Here is a 15,848-nt window from a genome sequence, read left to right as displayed (position 1 = left end):
GAGCGGATAGCTGGGTGGCTGGCGGAGAGGAGCGGATAGCTGGGTGGCTGGTTAACTGAGAGGAGCGGATAGCTGGGTGGCTGGTTAACTGAGAGGAGCGGATAGCTGGGTGGCTGGTTAACTGAGAGGAGCGGATAGCTGGGTGGCTGGCGGAGAGGAGCAGATAGCTGGGTGGCTGGTTAACTGAGAGGAGCGGATAGCTGGGTGGCTGGCGGAGAGGAGCAGATAGCTGTGTGGCTGGTTAACTGAGAGGAGCGGATAGCAGATTGGCTGGTGGAGAGGAGCGGATAGCGCTGGTTAACTGAGAGGAGCGGATAGCTGGGTGGCTGGTTAACGGAGAGGAGCGGATAGCTGGGTGGCTGGTTAACTGAGAGGAGCGGATAGCTGTGTGGCTGGCGGAGAGGAGCGGATAGCAGATTGGCTGGCGGAGATGAGCGGAAAGCAGATTGGCTGGCGGAGATGAGCTGATAGCTGGGTGGCTGGTTAACTGAGAGGAGCGGATAGCTGGGTGGCTGGATAACTGAGAGGAGCGGATAGCTGGGTGGCTGGTTAACTGAGAGGAGCGGATAGCTGGGTGGCTGGCGGAGAGGAGCGGATAGCTGGGTGGCTGGTTAACTGAGAGGAGCGGATAGCTGGGTGGCTGGCGGAGAGGAGCGGATAGCAGATTGGCTGGCGGAGAGGAGCGGATAGCTGGGTGGCTGGTTAACTGAGAGGAGCGGATAGCTGGGTGGCTGGTTAACTGAGAGGAGCGGATAGCAGATTGGCTGGCGGAGAGGAGCGGATAGCAGATTGGCTGGCGGAGAGGAGCGGAAAGCAGATTGGCTGGCGGAGAGGAGCGGATAGCTGGGTGGCTGGTTAACGGAGAGGAGCGAATAGCTGGGTGGCTGGTTAACTGAGAGGAGCGGATAGCTGGGTGGCTGGTTAACTGAGAGGAGCGGATAGCTGGGTGGCTGGTTAACTGAGAGGAGCGGATAGCTGGGTGGCTGGCGGAGAGGAGCGGATAGCTGGGTGGCTGGTTAACTGAGAGGAGCGGATAGCTGGGTGGCTGGCGGAGAGGAGCGGATAGCTGGGTGGCTGGTTAACTGAGAGGAGCGGATAGCTGTGTGGCTGGTTAACTGAGAGGAGCGGATAGCAGATTGGCTGGCGGAGAGGAGCGGATAGCAGATTGGCTGGCGGGGAGGAGCGGAAAGCAGATTGGCTGGCGGAGAGGAGCCGATAGCTGGGTGGCTGGTTAACGGAGAGGAGCGAATAGCTGGGTGGCTGGTTAACTGAGAGGAGCGGATAGCTGGGTGGCTGGTTAACTGAGAGGAGCGGATAGCTGGGTGGCTTTTTAACTGAGAGGAGCGGATAGCTGGGTGGCTGGTTAACTGAGAGGAGCGGATAGCTGATTAACTGAGAGGAGCGGATAGCTGGGTGGTTGGTTAAATGAGAGGAGCGGATAGCTGGGTGGCTTGTTAACTGAGAGGAGCGGATAGCTGGTTAACTGAGAGGAGCGGATAGCTGGGTGGCTGGTTAACTGAGAGGAGCGGATAGCTGGGTGGCTGGTTAACTGAGAGGAGCGGATAGCTGGGTGGCTGGTTAACTGAGAGGAGCGGATAGCTGGGTGGCTGGTTAACTGAGAGGAGCGGATAGCTGGGTGGCTGGCGGAGAGGAGCGGATAGCTGGGTGGCTGGCGGAGAGGAGCGGATAGCAGATTGGCTGGCGGAGACAAGCGGATAGCTGGGTGTCTGGTTAACTGAGAGGAGCGGATAGCTGGGTGTCTGGTTAAATGAGAGGAGCGGATAGCTGGGTGGCTGGCGGAGCGGAACGGATACCTGGGTGGCTGGTTAACTGAGAGGAGCTGATAGCTGGGTGGCTGGCGGAGAGGATCGGATAACTGGGTGGCTGGAGGAGAGGAGCGGATAGCAGATAGGCTGGCGGAGAGGACCGGATAGCTGGGTGGCTGGTTAACTGAGAGGAGCGGATAACTGGGTGGCTGGCGGAGAGGATCGGATACCTGGGTGGCTGGCAGAGAGGAGCGGATAGCAGATTGGCTGGCGGAGACAAGCGGATAGCTGGGTGTCTGGTTAACTGAGAGGAGCGGATAGCTGGGTGTCTGGTTAAATGAGAGAAGCGGATAGCTGGGTGTCTGGTTAACTGAGAGGAGCGGATAGCTGGGTGGCTTTTTAACTGAGAGGAGCGGATAGCTGGGTGGCTGGCGGAGAGGAACGGATACCTGGGTGGCTGGTTAACTGAGAGAAGCTGATAGCTGGGTGGCTTTTTAACTGAGAGGAGCGGATAGCTGGGTGGCTGGCCGAGAGAAACGGATAGCTGGGTGGCTGGTTAACTGAGAGGAGCGTATAGCTGGGTGGCTGGTTAACTGAGAGGACGGATAGCTGGGTGGCTGGTTAACTGAGAGGAGCGGATAGCTGGGTGGCTGGCGGAGAGGAGCGGATAGCTGGGTGGCTGGCGGAGAGAAACGGATAGCTGGGTGGCTGGTTAACTGAGAGGAGCGGATAGCTGGGTGGCTGGTTAACTGAGAGGAGCGGATAGCTGGGTGGCTGGTTAACTGAGAGGAGCGGACAGCTGGGTGGCTGGTTAAGTGAGAGGAGCGGACAGCTGGGTGGCTGGTTAAGTGAGAGGAGCGGATAGCTGGGTGGCTGCTTAACTGAGAGGCGCGGATAGCTGGGTGGCTGCTTAACTGAGAGGCGCGGATAGCTGGGTGGCTGGTTAACTGAAAGGAGCGGATAGCTGGGTGGCTGGTTACCTGAAAGGAGCGGATAGCTGGGTGGCTAGTTAACTGAGAGGAGCGGATAGCAGAGTGTCTGACCGAGAGGAGCGGATAGCTGGGTGGCTGGTTAACTGAGAGGAGCGGATAGCAGAGTGGCTGGTGGAGAGGAGCGGATAGCTGGGTGGCTGGTTGGCGGAGAGGAGCGGATAGATGGGTGGCTGGTTAACTGAGAGGAGCGGATAGCTGGGTGGCTTGTTAACTGAGCGGAGCGGATAGCTGGGTGGCTGGTTAACTGAGAGGAGCGTATAGCTGGGTGGCTGGTTAACTGAGAGGAGCAGATAGCTGGGTGGCTGGTTAACTGAGAGGAGCGGATAGCTGGGTGGCTGGTTAACAGAGAGGAGCGGCTAGCTGGGTGGCTGGTTAACGGAGAGGAGCGGCTAGCTGGGTAGCTGGTTAACGGAGAGGAGCGGCTAGCTGGGTAGCTGGTTAACGGAGAGGAGCGGCTAGCTAGGTGGCTGGTTAACGGAGAGGAGCGGCTAGCTGGGTGGCTGGCGGAGAGGAGCGGATAACTGGGTGGCTGGTTAACTGAGAGGAGCGGCTAGCTGGTGGCTGGTTAACTGAGAGGAGCGGCTAGCTGGGTGGATGGTCAACTGAGAGGAGGGGACAGCTGGGTGGCTGGTTAACTGAGAGGAGGGGACAGCTGGGTGGCTGGTTAACAGAGAGGACCAGACTGCTGGGTGGCTGGCTGGCGGAGAGGAGCGGACAGCTGAGTGGCTGACTGGCGGAGAGGAGCGGACAGCTGGGTGGCTGGCTGGCGGAGAGGAGTGGACAGCAGGGTGGCTGGCGGAGAGGAGCGGAGAGCAGGGTGGCTGGCGAAGAGGAGCGGACAGCAGGGTGGCTGGCGGAGAGGAGCGGACAGCAGGGTGGCTGGCGGAGAGGAGCGGACAGCAGGGTGGCTGGCGGAGAGGAGCGGACAGCAGGGTGGCTGGCTGGCGGAGAGGAGCTGATAGCTGGGCGGCTGGCTGGCGGAGAGGACCGGACAGCTGGGTGGCTGGCGGAGAGGAGCGGACAGCTGGGTGGCTAGCGGAGAGGAGCGGACAGCAGGGTGGCTGGCGGAGAGGAGCGGACAGGAGGGTGACTGGCGGAGAGGAGCGGACAGCAGGGTGGCTGGCGGAGAGGAGCGGACAGCAGGGCGGCTGGCTACCTGAGAGGAGGGGTAACACGGTGGCTGGCGGAGAGGAGCGGAGAGCAGATTTGCTGGTTAACTGAGAGGAGTGGATAGCAGGGTTGCTGGCGGAGAGGAGCGGATACTGAGTGGCTGGTGGAGAGGAGTGGATAGCACATTGGCTGGCGGAGAGGAGAGGATAGCTGGGTGGCTGGTTAACTGAGAAGAGCGGAGGGCAGGGTGGCTGGTTAACTGAGAGAAGGGGACAGCTGGGTGGCTGGTTAACTGAGAGGAGCGGACAGCTGGGTGGCTGGCTGGCGGGTAGGACCGGACAGCTTCGTGGCTGGCTGGCGGAGAGGACCGGAAAGCTGGGTGACTGGCGGAGAGGAGCGGACATCTGGGCGGCTGGCAGAGAGGAGCGGATAGCAGGGTGGCTGGTTAACTGAGATGAGCAGATAGCAGGGTGGCTGGAGGAGAGGAGCGGATAGCTGGGTGGCTGGTGAACTAAGAGGAGCGGATAGCTGGGTGACTGGTAAACTGAGAGGAGCGGATAGAAGAGTGGCTGGCAGAGAGGAGCGGATAGCGAGTGGCTGGCGGAGAGGAGCGGATAGCAGATTGGCAGGTGGAGAGGAGCTGATAGCTGGGTGGCTGGTTAACTGAGAGGAGCGGAGAACTGGGTGGCTGGTTAACTGAGAGGAGCGGATAGCTGGTGGCTGGTTAACTGAGAGGAGCGGCTAGCTGGGTGGCTGGCGGAGAGGAGCGGCTAGCTGGGTGGCTGGCGGAGAGGAGCGGCTAGCTGGGTGGCTGGCGGAGAGGAGCGGCTAGCTGGGTGGCTGGCGGAGAGGAGCGGATAGCTGGGTGGCTGGCGGAGAGGAGCGGATAGCTGCGTGGCTGGTTAACTGAGACGAGCGGATAGCTGGGTGGCTGGTTAACTGAGACGAGCGGATAGCTGGGTGGCTGGTTAACTGAGAGGAAAGGATAGCTGGGTGGCTGGCGGAGAGGTGCAGATAGCTGGGTGGCTGGTTAACAGAGAAGAGCGGATAGCTGGGTGGCTGGCGGAGAGGTGCGGATAGTTGTGTGGCTGGTTAACTGAGAGGAGCGGATAACAGATTGGCTGGCGGAGAGGAGCGGATAGCAGGGTGGCTGGTTAACTGAGAGGAGCGGATACCTGGGTGGCTGGAGGAGAGGAACAGATACCTGGGTGGCTGGTTAACTGAGAGGATCTGATAGCTGGGTGGCTGGCGGAGAGCATCGGATAGCTGTGTGGCTGGCGGAGAGGAGCGGATAGCAGATTGGCTGGCGGAGAGGAGCGGATAGCTGGGTGGCTGGTTAACTGAGAGGAGCGGATAGCTGGGTGGCTGGATAACTGAGAGGAGCGGATAGCTGGGTGGCTTTTTAACTGAGAGGAGCGGATAGCTGGGTGGCTGGCGGAAAGGAACGGATAGCTGGGTGGCTGGTTAACTGAGAGTAGCTGATAGCTGGGTGGCTGGCGGAGAGGAGCGGATAGCAGATTGGCTGGCGGAGAGGAGCGGATAGCTGGGTGGCTGGTTAACTGAGAGGAGCGGATAGCTGGGTGGCTGGTTAACTGAGAGGAATGGACAGCAGATTGGCTGGCGGAGAGGAACGGACAGCAGATTGGCTGGCTGAGAGGAGCGGATAGCAGATTGGCTGGCGGAGAGGAGCGGATAGCTGGGTGGCTGGTTAACTGAGAGGAGCCGATAGCTGGTGGCTGGTTAACTGAGAGGAGCGGATAGCTGGGTGGCTGGTTAACTGAGAGGAGCGGATAGCTGGGTGGTTGGTTAACTGAGAGGAGCGGATAGCTGGGTGGCTGGCGGAGAGGTGAGGATACCTGGGTGGCTGGTTAACTGAGAGGAGAGGATAGCTGGGTGGCTGGCGGAGAGGTGCGGATAGCTGGGTGGCTGGTTAACTGAGAGGAGCGGATAGCTGTGTGGCTGGTTAACTGAGAGGAATGGACAGCAGATTGGCTGGCGGAGAGGAACGGACAGCAGATTGGCTGGCTGAGAGGAGCGGATAGCAGATTGGCTGGCGGAGAGGAGCGGATAGCTGGGTGGCTGGTTAACTGAGAGGAGCCGATAGCTGGTGGCTGGTTAACTGAGAGGAGCGGATAGCTGGGTGGCTGGTTAACTGAGAGGAGCGGATAGCTGGGTGGCTTTTTAACTGAGAGGAGCGGATAGCTGGGTGGCTGGTTAACTGAGAGGAGCGGATAGCTGATTAACTGAGAGGAGCGGATAGCTGGGTGGTTGGTTAAATGAGAGGAGCGGATAGCTGGGTGGCTTGTTAACTGAGAGGAGCGGATAGCTGGTTAACTGAGAGGAGCGGATAGCTGGGTGGCTTTTTAACTGAGAAGAGCGTATAGCTGGGTAGCTAGTTAACTGAGAGGAGCGGATGGCTGGGTGGTTGGTTAACTGAGAGGAGCGGATGGCTGGGTGGTTGGTTAACTGAGAGGAGCGGATAGCTGGGTGGCTGGCGGAGAGGAGCGGATAGCTGGGTGGCTGGCGGAGAGGCGCGGATAGCTGGGTGGCTAGCGGAGAGGAGCGGATAGCTGGGTGGCTGGCGGAGAGGAGCGGATAGCTGGGTGGCTGGCGGAGGGGAGCAGATAGCTGGGTGGCTGGTTAACGGAGAGGAGCGGATAGCTGGTTAACTGAGAGGAGCGGATAGCTAGGTGGCTGGTTAACTGAGAGGAGCGGATAGCTGGGTGGCTGGTTAACTGAGAGGAGCGGATAGCTGGGTGGCTGGTTAACTGAGAGGAGCGGATAGCTGGGTGGCTTTTTAACTGAGAGGAGCGGATAGCTGGGTGGCTGGTTAACTGAGAGGAGCGGATAGCTGGGTGGCTGGTTAACTGAGAGGAGCGGATAGCTGGGTGGCTGGTTAACTGAGAGGAGCGGATAGCTGGGTGGCTGGCGGAGCGGAACGGATACCTGGGTGGCTGGTTAACTGAGAGGAGCTGATAGCTGGGTGGCTGGCAGAGAGGATCGGATAGCTGGGTGGCTGGCGGAGAGGAGCGGATAGCAGATTGGCTGGCGGAGACGAGCGGATAGCTGGGTGTCTGGTTAACTGAGAGGAGCGGATAGCTGGGTGTCTGGTTAACTGAGAGGAGCGGATAGCTGGGTGGCTGGTAAACTGAGAGGAGCGGATAGCAGAGTGGCTGATTAACTGAGAGGCGCGGATAGCTGGGTGGCTGGTTAACTGAAAGGAGCGGATAGCTGGGTGGCTGGTTAACTGAGAGGAGCGGATTTAAGAGTGTCTGACCGAGAGGAGCGGATAGCTGGGTGGCTGGTTATCTGAGAGGAGCGGATAGCTGGGTGGCTGGTTAACTGAGAGGAGCGGATAGCTGGTTAACTGAGAGGAGCGGATAGCAGGGTGGTTGATTAACTGAGAGGAGCGGATAGCTGGGTGGCTGGCGGAGAGGAGCGGATAGCTGGGTGGGTGGCGGAGAGGAGCGGATACCTGGGTGGCTGGCGGAGAGGAGCGGATAGCTGGGTGGCTGATTAACTGAGAGGAGCGGATAGCTGGTGGCTGGTTAACTGAGAGGAGCGGATAGCTGGTGGCTGGTTAACTGAGAGGAGTGGATAGCTGGGTGGCTGGTTAACTGAGAGGAGCGGATAGCTGGGTGGCTGGTTAACTGAGAGGAGCGGATAGCTGGGTGGCTGGCGGAGCGGAACGGATACCTGGGTGGCTGGTTAACTGAGAGGAGCTGATAGCTGGGTGGCTGGCGGAGAGGATCAGATAGCTGGGTGGCTGGTGGAGAGGAGCGGATAGGAGATTGGCTGGCGGAGACGAGCGGATAGCTGGGTGACTGGCGGAGAGGAACGGATACCTGGGTGGCTGGTTAACTGAGAGGAGCGGATAACTGGGTGGCTGGCGGAGAGGAACGGATAGCTGGGTGGCTAGTTAACTGAGAGGAGCGGATAGCTGGTTAACTGAGAGGAGCGGATAGCTGCGTGGCTTTTTAACTGAGAAGAGCGTATAGCTGGGTAGCTAGTTAACTGAGAGGAGCGGATGGCTGGGTGGTTGGTTAACTGAGAGGAGCGGATAGCTGGGTGGCTGGCGGAGAGGAGCGGATAGTTGGGTGGCTGACGGAGAGGAGCGGATAGCTGGGTGGCTGGCGGAGAGGAGCGGATAGCTGGGTGGCTGGCGGAGAGGACCGGATAGCTGGGTGGCTGGTTAACTGAGAGGAGCGGATAGCTGGTGGCTGGTTAACTCAGTGGAGCGGATAGCTGGTAGCTGGTTAACTGAGAAGAGCGGATTGCTGGGTGGCTGGTTAACTGAGAGGAGCGGATAGCTGGGTGGCTTTTTAACTGAGAGGAGCGGATAGCTGGGTGGCTGGTTAACTGAGAGGAGCGGATAGCTGATTAACTGAGAGGAGCGGATAGCTGGGTGGTTGGTTAACTGAGAGGAGCGGATAGCTGGGTGGCTAGTTAACTGAGAGGAGCGGATAGCTGGTTAACTGAGAGGAGCGGATAGCTGGGTGGCTTTTTAACTGAGAAGAGCGTATAGCTGGGTAGCTAGTTAACTGAGAGGAGCGGATGGCTGGGTGGTTGGTTAACTGAGAGGAGCGGATGGCTGGGTGGTTGGTTAACTGAGAGGAGCGGATAGCTGGGTGGCTGGCGGAGAGGAGCGGATAGCTGGGTGGCTGGCGGAGAGGAGCGGATAGCTGGTGGCTGGTTAAATGAGTGGAGCGGAAAGCTGGTAGCTGGTTAACTGAGAGGAGCGGATAGCTGGGTGGCTGGTTAACTGAGAGGAGGGGATAGCTGGGTGGCTTTTTAACTGAGAGGAGCGGATAGCTGGGTGGCTGGTTAACTGAGAGGAGCGGATAGCTGGGTGGCTGGTTAACTGAGAGGAGCGGATAGCTGGGTGGCTGGTTAACTGAGAGGAGCGGATAGCTGGGTGGCTGGTTAACTGAGAGGAGCGGATAGCTGGGTGGCTGGCGGAGCGGAACGGATAACTGGGTGGCTGGTTAACTGAGAGGAGCTGATAGCTGGGTGGCTGGCGGAGAGGATCGGATAGCGGGGTGGCTGGCGGAGAGGAGCGGATAGCAGATTGGCTGGCGGAGACGAGCGGATAGCTGGGTGGCTGGTTAACAGAGGAGCGGATAACTGGGTGGCTGGCGGTGAGGAACGGATACCTGGGTGGCTGGTTAACTGAGAGGAGCTGATAGCTGGGTGGCTGGCGGAGAGGATCGGATAGCTGGGTGGCTGGCGGAGAGGAGCGGATAGCAGATTGGCTGGCGGAGACGAGCGGTTAGCTGGGTGTCTGGTTAACTGAGAGGAGCGGATAGCTGGGTGTCTGGTTAACTGAGAGGAGCGGATAGCTGGGTGGCTGGTAAACTGAGAGGAGCGGATAGCAGAATGGCTGGCAGAGAGGAGCGGATAGCGAGTGGCTGGCGGAGGGGAGCGGATAGCAGATTGGCTGGCGGAGAGGAGCGGATAGCAGATTGGCTGGCGGAGAGGAGCGGATAGCGAGTGGCTGGCGTAGAGGAGCGGATAGCAGATTGGCTGGCGGAGAGGAGCGGATAGCTGGGTGGCTGGTTAACTAAGAGGAGCGGATAGCTGGGTGGCTGGTTAACTGAGAGGAGCGGATAGCTGGTGGCTGGTTAACGGAGAGGAGCGGATAGCTGGGTGGCTGGTTAACGGAGAGGAGCGGACAGCTGGGTGGCTGGTTAACGGAGAGGATCGGATAGCTGGGTGATGGTTAACTGAGAGGAGCGGATAGCTGGGTGGCTGGTTAACTGAGAGGAGCGGATAGCTGGGTGGCTGGCTGGCGGAGAGGAGCGGACAGCTGAGTGGCTGACTGGCGGAGAGGAGCGGACAGCTGGGTGGCTGGCTGGCGGAGAGGAGTGGACAGCAGGGTGGCTGGCGGAGAGGAGCGGAGAGCAGGGTGGCTGGCGAAGAGGAGCGGACAGCAGGGTGGCTGGCGGAGAGGAGCGGACAGCAGGGTGGCTGGCGGAGAGGAGCGGACAGCAGGGTGGCTGGCGGAGAGGAGCGGACAGCAGGGTGGCTGGCTGGCGGAGAGGAGCGGATAGCTGGGCGGCTGGCTGGCGGAGAGGACCGGACAGCTGGGTGGCTGGCGGAGAGGAGCGGACAGCTGGGTGGCTAGCGGAGAGGAGCGGACAGCAGGGTGGCTGGCGGAGAGGAGCGGACAGGAGGGTGACTGGCGGAGAGGAGCGGACAGCAGGGTGGCTGGCGGAGAGGAGCGGACAGCAGGGCGGCTGGCTACCTGAGAGGAGGGGTAACACGGTGGCTGGCGGAGAGGAGCGGAGAGCAGATTTGCTGGTTAACTGAGAGGAGTGGATAGCAGGGTTGCTGGCGGAGAGCAGCGGATACTGAGTGGCTGGTGGAGAGGAGTGGATAGCACATTGGCTGGCGGAGAGGAGAGGATAGCTGGGTGGCTGGTTAACTGAGAAGAGCGGAGGGCAGGGTGGCTGGTTAACTGAGAGGAGCGGACAGCTGGGTGGCTGGCTGGCGGGTAGGACCGGACAGCTTCGTGGCTGGCTGGCGGAGAGGACCGGAAAGTTGGGTGACTGGCGGAGAGGAGCGGACATCTGGGCGGCTGGCAGAGAGGAGCGGATAGCAGGGTGGCTGGTTAACTGAGAGGAGCGGATAGCAGGGTGGCTGGAGGAGAGGAGCGGATAGCTGGGTGGCTGGTGAACTAAGAGGAGCGGATAGCTGGGTGACTGGTAAACTGAGAGGAGCGGATAGAAGAGTGGCTGGCAGAGAGGAGCGGATAGCGAGTGGCTGGCGGAGAGGAGCGGATAGCAGATTGGCAGGTGGAGAGGAGCTGATAGCTGGGTGGCTGGTTAACTGAGAGGAGCGGAGAACTGGGTGGCTGGTTAACTGAGAGGAGCGGATAGCTGGTGGCTGGTTAACTGAGAGGAGCGGCTAGCTGGGTGGCTGGCGGAGAGGAGCGGCTAGCTGGGTGGCTGGCGGAGAGGAGCGGCTAGCTGGGTGGCTGGCGGAGAGGAGCGGATAGCTGGGTGGCTGGCGGAGAGGAGCGGATAGCTGGGTGGCTGGCGGAGAGGAGCGGATAGCTGGGTGGCTGGTTAACTGAGACGAGCGGATAGCTGGGTGGCTGGCGGAGAGGTCCGGATAGCTGGGTGGCTGGTTAACTGAGAGGAGAGGATAGCTGGGTGGCTGGCGGAGAGGTGCAGATAGCTGGGTGGCTGGTTAACAGAGAAGAGCGGATAGCTGGGTGGCTGGCGGAGAGGTGCGGATAGTTGTGTGGCTGGTTAACTGAGAGGAGCGGATAGCAGATTGGCTGGCGGAGAGGAGCGGATAGCAGGGTGGCTGGTTAACTGAGAGGAGCGGATACCTGGGTGGCTGGAGGAGAGGAACAGATACCTGGGTGGCTGGTTAACTGAGAGGATCTGATAGCTGGGTGGCTGGCGGAGAGCATCGGATAGCTGTGTCGCTGGCGGAGAGGAGCGGATAGCAGATTGGCTGGCGGAGAGGAGCGGATAGCTGGGTGGATGGTTAACTGAGAGGAGCGGATAGCTGGGTGGCTGGATAACTGAGAGGAGCGGATAGCTGGGTGGCTTTTTAACTGAGAGGAGCGGATAGCTGGGTGGCTGGCGGAAAGGAACGGATAGCTGGGTGGCTGGTTAACTGAGAGTAGCTGATAGCTGGGTGGCTGGCGGAGAGGAGCGGATAGCAGATTGGCTGGCGGAGAGGAGCGGATAGCTGGGTGGCTGGTTAACTGAGAGGAGCGGATAGCTGGGTGTCTGGTTAACTGAGAGGAGCGGATAGCTGGGTGGCTGGTAAACTGAGAGGAGCGGATAGCAGAATGGCTGGCAGAGAGGAGCGGATAGCGAGTGGCTGGCGGAGGGGAGCGGATAGCAGATTGGCTGGCGGAGAGGAGCGGATAGCAGATTGGCTGGCGGAGAGGAGCGGATAGCGAGTGGCTGGCGTAGAGGAGCGGATAGCAGATTGGCTGGCGGAGAGGAGCGGATAGCTGGGTGGCTGGTTAACTAAGAGGAGCGGATAGCTGGGTGGCTGGTTAACTGAGAGGAGCGGATAGCTGGTGGCTGGTTAACGGAGAGGAGCGGATAGCTGGGTGGCTGGTTAACGGAGAGGAGCGGACAGCTGGGTGGCTGGTTAACGGAGAGGATCGGATAGCTGGGTGGCTGGTTAACTGAGAGGAGCGGATAGCTGGGTGGCTGGTTAACTGAGAGGAGCGGATAGCTGGGTGGCTGGCTGGCGGAGAGGAGCGGACAGCTGAGTGGCTGACTGGCGGAGAGGAGCGGACAGCTGGGTGGCTGGCTGGCGGAGAGGAGTGGACAGCAGGGTGGCTGGCGGAGAGGAGCGGAGAGCAGGGTGGCTGGCGAAGAGGAGCGGACAGCAGGGTGGCTGGCGGAGAGGAGCGGACAGCAGGGTGGCTGGCGGAGAGGAGCGGACAGCAGGGTGGCTGGCGGAGAGGAGCGGACAGCAGGGTGGCTGGCTGGCGGAGAGGAGCGGATAGCTGGGCGGCTGGCTGGCGGAGAGGACCGGACAGCTGGGTGGCTGGCGGAGAGGAGCGGACAGCTGGGTGGCTAGCGGAGAGGAGCGGACAGCAGGGTGGCTGGCGGAGAGGAGCGGACAGGAGGGTGACTGGCGGAGAGGAGCGGACAGCAGGGTGGCTGGCGGAGAGGAGCGGACAGCAGGGCGGCTGGCTACCTGAGAGGAGGGGTAACACGGTGGCTGGCGGAGAGGAGCGGAGAGCAGATTTGCTGGTTAACTGAGAGGAGTGGATAGCAGGGTTGCTGGCGGAGAGGAGCGGATACTGAGTGGCTGGTGGAGAGGAGTGGATAGCACATTGGCTGGCGGAGAGGAGAGGATAGCTGGGTGGCTGGTTAACTGAGAAGAGCGGAGGGCAGGGTGGCTGGTTAACTGAGAGGAGCGGACAGCTGGGTGGCTGGCTGGCGGGTAGGACCGGACAGCTTCGTGGCTGGCTGGCGGAGAGGACCGGAAAGCTGGGTGACTGGCGGAGAGGAGCGGACATCTGGGCGGCTGGCAGAGAGGAGCGGATAGCAGGGTGGCTGGTTAACTGAGAGGAGCGGATAGCAGGGTGGCTGGAGGAGAGGAGCGGATAGCTGGGTGGCTGGTGAACTAAGAGGAGCGGATAGCTGGGTGACTGGTAAACTGAGAGGAGCGGATAGAAGAGTGGCTGGCAGAGAGGAGCGGATAGCGAGTGGCTGGCGGAGAGGAGCGGATAGCAGATTGGCAGGTGGAGAGGAGCTGATAGCTGGGTGGCTGGTTAACTGAGAGGAGCGGAGAACTGGGTGGCTGGTTAACTGAGAGGAGCGGATAGCTGGTGGCTGGTTAACTGAGAGGAGCGGCTAGCTGGGTGGCTGGCGGAGAGGAGCGGCTAGCTGGGTGGCTGGCGGAGAGGAGCGGCTAGCTGGGTGGCTGGCGGAGAGGAGCGGATAGCTGGGTGGCTGGCGGAGAGGAGCGGATAGCTGGGTGGCTGGCGGAGAGGAGCGGATAGCTGGGTGGCTGGTTAACTGAGACGAGCGGATAGCTGGGTGGCTGGCGGAGAGGTCCGGATAGCTGGGTGGCTGGTTAACTGAGAGGAGAGGATAGCTGGGTGGCTGGCGGAGAGGTGCAGATAGCTGGGTGGCTGGTTAACAGAGAAGAGCGGATAGCTGGGTGGCTGGCGGAGAGGTGCGGATAGTTGTGTGGCTGGTTAACTGAGAGGAGCGGATAGCAGATTGGCTGGCGGAGAGGAGCGGATAGCAGGGTGGCTGGTTAACTGAGAGGAGCGGATACCTGGGTGGCTGGAGGAGAGGAACAGATACCTGGGTGGCTGGTTAACTGAGAGGATCTGATAGCTGGGTGGCTGGCGGAGAGCATCGGATAGCTGTGTCGCTGGCGGAGAGGAGCGGATAGCAGATTGGCTGGCGGAGAGGAGCGGATAGCTGGGTGGATGGTTAACTGAGAGGAGCGGATAGCTGGGTGGCTGGATAACTGAGAGGAGCGGATAGCTGGGTGGCTTTTTAACTGAGAGGAGCGGATAGCTGGGTGGCTGGCGGAAAGGAACGGATAGCTGGGTGGCTGGTTAACTGAGAGTAGCTGATAGCTGGGTGGCTGGCGGAGAGGAGCGGATAGCAGATTGGCTGGCGGAGAGGAGCGGATAGCTGGGTGGCTGGTTAACTGAGAGGAGCGGATAGCTGGGAGGCTGGTTAACTGAGAGGAATGGACAGCAGATTGGCTGGCGGAGAGGAACGGACAGCAGATTGGCTGGCTGAGAGGAGCGGATAGCAGATTGGCTGGCGGAGAGGAGCGGATAGCTGGGTGGCTGGTTAACTGAGAGGAGCCGATAGCTGGTGGCTGGTTAACTGAGAGGAGCGGATAGCTGGGTGGCTGGTTAACTGAGAGGAGCGGATAGCTGGGTGGCTTTTTAACTGAGAGGAGCGGATAGCTGGGTGGCTGGTTAACTGAGAGGAGCGGATAGCTGATTAACTGAGAGGAGCGGATAGCTGGGTGGTTGGTTAAATGAGAGGAGCGGATAGCTGGGTGGCTAGTTAACTGAGAGGAGCGGATAGCTGGTTAACTGAGAGGAGCGGATAGCTGGGTGGCTTTTTAACTGAGAAGAGCGTATAGCTGGGTAGCTAGTTAACTGAGAGGAGCGGACGGCTGGGTGGTTGGTTAACTGAGAGGAGCGGATGGCTGGGTGGTTGGTTAACTGAGAGGAGCGGATAGCTGGGTGGCTGGCGGAGAGGAGCGGATAGCTGGGTGGCTGGCGGAGAGGCGCGGATAGCTGGGTGGCTAGCGGAGAGGAGCGGATAGCTGGGTGGCTGGCGGAGAGGAGCGGATAGCTGGGTGGCTGGCGGAGAGGAGCGGATAGCTAGGTGGCTGGTTAACGGAGAGGAGCGGATAGCTGGTGGCTGGGTAACTGAGTGGAGCGGATAGCTGGTGGCTGGGTAACTGAGAGGAGCGGATAGCTGGGTGGCTGGTTAACTGAGAGGAGCGGATAGCTGGGTGGCTGGTTAACTGAGAGGAGCGGATAGCTGGGTGGCTTTTTAACTGAGAGGAGCGGATAGCTGGGTGGATGGTTAACTGAGAGGAGCGGAGAGCTGGGTGGCTGGTTAACTGAGAGGAGCGGATAGCTGGGTGGCTGGTTAACTGAGAGGAGCGAATAGCTGGGTGGCTGGCGGAGCGGAACGGATACCTGGGTGGCTGGTTAACTGAGAGGAGCTGATAGCTGGGTGGCTGGCAGAGAGGATCGGATAGCTGGGTGGCTGGCGGAGAGGAGCGGATAGCAGATTGGCTGGCGGAGACGAGCGGATAGCTGGGTGGCTGGTTAACAGAGGAGCGGATAACTGGGTGGCTGGCGGTGAGGAACGGATACCTGGGTGGCTGGTTAACTGAGAGGAGCTGATAGCTGGGTGGCTGGCAGAGAGGATCGGATAGCTGGGTGGCTGGCGGAGAGGAGCGGATAGCAGATTGGCTGGCGGAGACGAGCGGATAGCTGGGTGTCTGGTTAACTGAGAGGAGCGGATAGCTGGGTGTCTGGTTAACTGAGAGGAGCGGATAGCTGGGTGGCTGGTAAACTGAGAGGAGCGGATAGCAGAGTGGCTGCTTAACTGAGAGGCGCGGATAGCTGGGTGGCTGGTTAACTGAAAGGAGCGGATAGCTGGGTGGCTGGTTAACTGAGAGGATCGGATTTCAGAGTGTCTGACCGAGAGGAGCGGATAGCTGGGTGGCTGGTTAACTGAGAGGAGCGGATAGCAGAGTGGCTGGCGGAGAGGAGCGGATAGCTGGGTGGCTGGTTGGCGGAGAGGAGCGGATAGCTGGGTGGCTGGTTAACTGAGTGGAGCGGATAGCTGGGTGGCTTGTTAACTGAGCGGAGCGGATAGCTGGGTGGCTGGTTATCTGAGAGGAGCGGATAGCTGGGTGGCTGGTTAACTGAGAGGAGCGGATAGCTGGTTAACTGAGAGGAGCGGATAGCAGGGTGGTTGATTAACTGAGAGGAGCGGAT

The sequence above is a fragment of the Mauremys mutica genome, chromosome 12 (genome assembly GCF_020497125.1).
Source record: "Mauremys mutica isolate MM-2020 ecotype Southern chromosome 12, ASM2049712v1, whole genome shotgun sequence".
In the NCBI taxonomy this organism is placed as follows: Eukaryota; Metazoa; Chordata; order Testudines; family Geoemydidae; genus Mauremys; species Mauremys mutica.
Note: the sequence above shows the minus strand (reverse complement) of the source record.